Here is a 6,765-nt window from a genome sequence, read left to right on the forward strand (position 1 = left end):
AGGTGCATCCGCCTACTCCAGTGTGGGGTCCTCTATGGGCTGCAGATGGCCGTGTGGACCTCCATGGGCTGCAGGGGCACAGCCTGCCTCACAATGGTCTTCACCACCAGCTGCAGGGGAGTTCCTACTCTGGTGCCTGGAGTACCTCCTCCCCCTTCTTTTTCACTCTCCTTGGTGTCTGCAGAGTTGTTTCTCTCACGTGTTCTCACTCCTCTCTCCAGCTGCAGTTTCCCAGATTTCTTTTCCCCCTTCTTAGATATCCCAGAGGTGTTAACCACCGTCGCTGGTGGGCTCAGCCTTTGCCAGCAGCACTTCTGTCTTGGAGCCGTCTGGCATTGACTTAATCAGACACGGGGGAAACTTCTAGCAGCTTCTTATAGAAGCCACCTCTGTAGGACCCCTCTACCAAAATCTTGCCATGCAAACCCCATTCACTGTGTCTGTCTTGAAGTGCGTAGTGTTAATTACATCCCCCGATGTCTCTGCACCAGAGCAGCGCCCTTACCTGGAGTGCAGCTCTGCCGGGGACCTGCGCTGGGTTTGCAGTTGGGTCTCAACCAGAGTTCCCAGCAGGTCTGATGGAAATCTGCCTGAGTGAAAACCAAAGGATTGATCCCAAATTATTTGAAGTTGGGCAGGACAGGGCTGCATTACACACACTCAGTCGGGTTTTAGGATTTTGTTAGATGAGCAAGTTTGGCTGAGGATGGAGGTGGGGATTGCAAATGTGCTTGCTGAGACCTCTGAGAAATATTTTATCCCTGTCTTTGCCCAGCAGCATCCATCTGTGGAGGAGCAGTCCATTTCAGGTCTGTAACCCAACCCAACCCACGGGAATGGTTTTTTGGTTTAGGGTCATCATTAGGTCTAACCTTATTTTGATTTTACAGAGAGTCGAGCTGTCAGGATACCCGCGCTTCATTGGAAGTTAGAATTTGCGTCCACAGGGAGAGCATTAAGCATTGCTGATAAAATTAGCAGTAGTGCAGAATAGGCTCCTAACAGTTACTAATTCTTTTATTAATTAATGGAAGTTCTGAGTCTCTCTAACTTTTGAGTCAGTCACGACGGGGTTTTTCATCTAAATGAGGCATTACCTTGCCCTGCAGCAGAGTAGCCGCCGTTAGCTGCTGCTTGGCCTGTGCCTTCCCAGCAGAGGAAGGTTTCCCTGGGAAGTCACAATATTTGCTTCTCTTCGCGGCCCGTAAGTTCATGGCCTGAAAGAACTTTTTTTCCCCCCAGCAGTTCAGAGCCCCCTGACGTGCAAGTAATTGTGCCGCGTTTCATACTGAAAGGAAGGATGCTCTGTAGTGACCTCTCTCTCTCTCTTAGTAGTTCTTTGTTTTAAGCGTGGGCTGCTCCTCAGGTTTCTCTTTGGCTCGGTGACGGCTCTCAGTTCAGCTTCTAGCACTGCTGCTTTTCTGCTCGTGAGCTGCGGAGCTGTGCTAGCTCTCCTGCTGCTAAGGAGGAAGCTTGAGGTTAGTAGATGTAGGCTCCACTTATGGAACTGTTTACTGTCTCTTGTCACTGCTGTTACCCATTAATTTCCTTTTGATTCCTTTGCCTTCCCGTGTGGGCATCTGCTCCCCCGAGACAGAGGTATGGGGAAGAGCTTCTGTGCTCCCAAGCCAATCTTAGAAGGATAGGTTGGCTGACTGGGTACTTAATATACATAAAACCAGTGTTTCTTAGAATATTATGCAAGAAAACACAGAGCCAAAGGGTTTTGCATGTGTGTGAGCGCATTGTCTCTTATGAGCAGACTGTAAGTTGCCTGAAACTTGTAATTTTAGCTCCCCCGACCTCGAGAGGCCAAGCTGACAGGCACCATGCATGTCAGGTATTCCGGTTCACAGCATCACCAAGTTATTCCCAACCATCTGACAGAGCTGAAATGAGTGGGAGTGGGATGTCTTTAATCTTGGAGTGAGTTGGAAGACTGAGCTGTAACTCGGGGGAGTGCCAGGCTGATGGATCAGGTAAGGGGAGGCGGGGTTCCAGAGGGCATTTCAACGCTGAAATACTGCATTGAATTGATCAAATCTGTATACAATTTGAACTTGTGACAGGGATGTTAATGCCTGGCTTATTCTAGAGTAAACTTAGCAAGTGAGTGCGTAGCCTTATATTGCGGTATAAACATGTTGAATTAATCAATATGCATATATTGGCTGTTAGTAGAAAGGGGAGTGCTATTGTGGGAACTGACTGAAATATGAGTGGCACAATGGATCTAACTATTCTGTAACACTCTGGCAGCAGGGTTTTAATTGTTTATCTTCTATTGGGTCACTTGCAAATATTAAGTATCTATGACAAAGGCATTTTTGTGTTTCTTTAGTTTTGGGTTTTCCTTTGGGGCTAAATATGACTTATTGTAATAACTTGGCAAGACAACTGCTACGCTGGTATGATGGCACACGTGAATATTTGGTATGGATCAGTGTTTGATGTTGGTGCGACCATTCTCAGCGTCATTGTGATAGCTCCAGGGTTGGGAACCATTTTCCATGTGTCCCAGCACCAGGGCCGGCGAGACGATGTGAGCACGTGTAGTGAGGAAAAGCTGCCTTGTGGCTGCTGCCTCCCTTCCGACAGAGGGACAGCCTCCAGGCTCACTGCCTCACGGGCCACAGGCCACAAGTGTCAACACGGGCTTCGAGCGTTTCCCTGCAGCCATTGCTGCTGCGAGGTGGGCTGTAGGTGGCACAGGAGTATCTGCCCCGCGTCCCCCCGGGGCTGTCGCTTCAGCTGGCAGGGGAGGATTGTCGTGGAGCAGGCAGCAGCTGCAGTAAAGTCAGAGGATGGTGTCAATCTGCTTATAATTTTTGCAGTTTGTGTTTCGAGGCAGATGAAACTAATAAATAGAGGAAGAAATGTAACTCTGTCCAAAGTTTTGACAAGCAAAAGCAAATATTTGCACAGATGTGCTGGCTCCTGCTTTTTCCTTGGGATCGCAACGTGTTTGGAGCAGTTCGTGCCCGCCTGGAGTGTGGACGCGCTCCCGCAGGCCCCGGCTCAGCCCCCGGCTTCACGCCAGGGCCACAGGGAGAAGGAAACCGCTGCAGCCGGGATGCCCAGAGGTGTGACACTGCTGGGTGTCTGCGAAATCTGCGTAGGGGGGATTTCTTCTGCAGCCGGATTTTGTGGTTTGCACTGCAGGAACAGCCCCGGCTGTGGCACGCGGTGCAGAGTTGCTGGTGTTCTGAGGTGCAGCAAAGGAGCCAGGTGGGACTTGTTCTCTGCAATAACAGCTTTTCCTTCTGTGGTCTCTCTCTTTCCCCATGGGCTTCCCCCATGTGCTTTCTGTGCTGGTGGACCCACTCATTGCACTCACTTTGTGTCACTGCATGAAGAAAACACCATGAGCAAAACCTTTTTTTTTTTCTTTATGGGAAGCTTTTACCTTTAGGCTCAGACCACTTCAGACTTAGTCCATCTGTTTGTAAAAGCCAAAAAGAAGACCCCCAAGCCCGTGTTGTCCTTTGTGGAGGGGATGTGCACATCTCTGTGATGCTGGGACAGGTGGCAAGAGCCTGAGCACTGTGCTTTTGCTCGGTCACAGCTGCCCAGGGGCTCGGGGTGCCTCGCTCTCCCCACCCATCAAAGGGGATGGGGACATCCCATGTGCCTCCTCAAGCACGGACACGGTGGGGCTGGGAAGTGCTTTGGTATCTGGTGAGGGATGGGGGCTGAAGCAGGGCAGGGAAATTCCTTGTTTAATGGCCTTGAGACTTCCATGGGGAGCGCAGACCCTGGTTTTCTCTGCCTGGCCAGTGCAGTCTGTAGGGTAGAGACCGTAGGTACTGTCTGGATGGAAACCCCCTCTCTCAGGACAGGTCACAGTAGCAAACCAGTGGGCGATGGTTCTGTTTAGGGCAGGGATGCTCAGAGAGCCGGTGTGCCAGGGGCAGTCGGGGGGGGGGGTGGGCCCCTGGGCTGCATCTGCCTCTCTCTGGTTGCCCTGGGTGTGCAGTCAAAGCCACGGTGTGAAAACAGAGTTGGCTCCCTCACCCCCGCCCCTGCCTGCCCCTCTCCTGCCTGCCCCGACCTTTCTGCTGCCTCTGTCCCCCGGCCGAGCCGCAGGGCGTCCCCGCAGGCAGCTGGCCACTGGCCACTGCTGCCCCCCAGGACAGGGATGTGTTTTCCAGATAGATTTGTTTTCTTGGCCTGTGATATTTGCTAGATTAAAATCTCTTCTTTCCCCTACCAATTTTAATGTCTTCCACTGTGCATTTTAGAAACGAGTACTTGATAAGGTGGAAAAAACCAGCTTTTAATTATGTGACGCACGTAACAGTGGGGGTTTTTTGAACTGTGTGAACATACGGAGAAGGAGGAGGGGTTTGCATGTTGGAGAGCATCTTTGTAAACTATCCTTGACCTGTAAGACTGTTCAATTTTACTGGAGTTTGTATGCATTTTACTTTTGTAATTTTTTTAATGATTTGATAAAATTTTATTTTAGGGCAAATTCTACTTTTTGTATGCGATATTCCAATGTGGCGTATTTTTATTTTTAAGAAAATAATGTAGAAACCACTATATACTTGTCAACGTAACACATTCACTGTGTCATTTCTTTTTTAAACTGGAATCTGACCATGACGTGCGTGTTACTTTACGTACTGCTTGTTGCACATTAAAGAGGTTACTCAATTGTGCTGCCATCACTGCTCATTAATTCTGAAAAAATGCAGGGGAATAATTTATTTATGCTGTAATACCACTGAAAAACACCATAGATGCTGCTACAAAATGGGGATTGCTTAGTCGAAATGAATGTTGCCTCATCGAGAGCTCAACTCAGCCAACAGAAAGATTTCCATCGCTTTCAGTGGGTTTTTAGGGCGGGCACCACTCTTGGACCAAAGGTCCCTGAGGGTGGAGGGATGCAGGCGGTGGGCTGGGGCAGAGGGGCCCCCAGCGAGCAGAGGACTTGCTGCCCCACCACATTGTCCCTAAATTGATTTCATACTCAGGCTCATGACCGCAAGCTGGTTGATTTTGCTGGTTCCCATCATTAAGGTTTTGGAAAGCAGACCCTCTGTAATAACCTTCCTTCTGTTTATTCTGCACTTAATTGAAATGGGCTCAACCCAGGATCTCTTGTTCCATGTTTATTTTCTAGGACCAGCTCTTCAATAACACCCTGACTACTTACCAGGGCAAGTTTAAAATAGCCTCGCATCCTACTAGTGCTGGGAAGAAATTTGTCAGCTCTGGTATCGTGGAGTATCTGGGCCCCACTATTCTTAGCAACAGTCTCTTTCCAGGCTATATATGGGAGCTAAAGGCTCCTCTAATGATACAGTTCCTGGTTGTATTTATCTTTGTGGTGTTACGGAAATCTCCGTCTTTTGGGGGATAAGAGCTGAGGGTCCATCTCAGACCCCTGATGTCATTTTTTTGTCTCAGTGAACCTCCTATGCTCACTTTTTCTCAGAGGTATTCGGTTGTTTGGGTTTTTTTTACTCAGTTTCTATTTTATCTTTACTGTTGTTGAAATCTACAGTTTCCCTGCCATATAAATGATATTTATTCTCTTTCCCGATCTGCACGTCCTTGCCGGGTGCTTGCTGGTGGCTCCCTCTGCGACCCCATTGGAGCTGCACATGTGCCGACGGGCCTTGCGGGAGCAGCTGGGCTGGGGGCACAACACCGACTGTTGTGCCCAGAGGTGGGCATGCTGGTGGTGGGGAGGGGCAGCAGCAGCACCCAAATGCCTGTGGGTTTGCCTTTACTCTCCTACCGGGGGTCACAAGTGCTTTACCTGCACCGGGAGAACATTTGGGCCGGGAGAACATTTTGGGCTGCAGCCGGGGAGTTTCATCTGGACCCAAGGCATCAGCCTTCAGCTGACACACACCACTGACGGCACTCTGCACCCACGGCCACAGGAACACAAACTTGCAACAGAGATTTTAATTTTTTTTTTAATAATTGGGCTTGAGCAGGCCGAGACGAAGCCCCAGAGCGTGCACCATGCCAGGACTCCTCATGCAAGCTGCCAGGAGCAGCACGCTCTCCTCTGCCGGTGCGGGCCAGTCACCCACTGAAGTCATCCTTGGACAAGGGCTGCAAAAACCACCGTTAACTCCTTGGGAGCCAAACAAGCAGGGGAGAAGGGCCCCATGGCAGTGGGGCAGCTGCAGGTTGCCCCAGGATCTCAGCAGGTGCCATGGCCATGGCGAGGGTGTTTTTGACAGATTTCTGCTTTGCTCCATACCTGCAAGTGGGTCCTGGAGCTGGAGGGGCTCTGCTGGGGGCACCAGGATGGGCTGGACCCCTTCCCTGGGGGTAAGTACACGGTTTGGGCACTAGAAGGCAGTGGGAAGGGGATGCAAACCCGCCCAGGGGCAGCACACAGGGACACGCTGCCTGCTGGGACCCTGGTGAGTGGGGCTGGCGGGAGCGCAGGCAGAGGAGATGCCGGCAGCCAAAACGAACTGGCCCACCATGTTCTGAACCTCAAATGCTCCCTGGGGTTCTCGTAAACCTGCCACTGACGGCAGAGCTTGAGGGTCAGGATTATGGATGTAGCTTTGTGGTTGAGTTTTAGTGCTGAAAGAGTTTCTCTGGTGGGCAAAGGAAAGGGTGGCTCTGAAGAGTTCATAGCCGAGGAGTAGCAGCAGTGTGACCTAAACCAGCACAACCTCATGCAGCAGTGACTTCAGCTGCCACGGAAGCGCAGAAAGGACCTTTTTCAGAGAGTTTTGCAGAACAGGTCTTAGCCTATGCTAATGCATTGCGGCTTGTCCTACC

This window comes from Apaloderma vittatum, unplaced genomic scaffold, assembly GCF_000703405.1.
Source record: "Apaloderma vittatum isolate BGI_N311 unplaced genomic scaffold, ASM70340v1 scaffold19723, whole genome shotgun sequence".
NCBI classification, from domain to species: Eukaryota; Metazoa; Chordata; class Aves; order Trogoniformes; family Trogonidae; genus Apaloderma; species Apaloderma vittatum.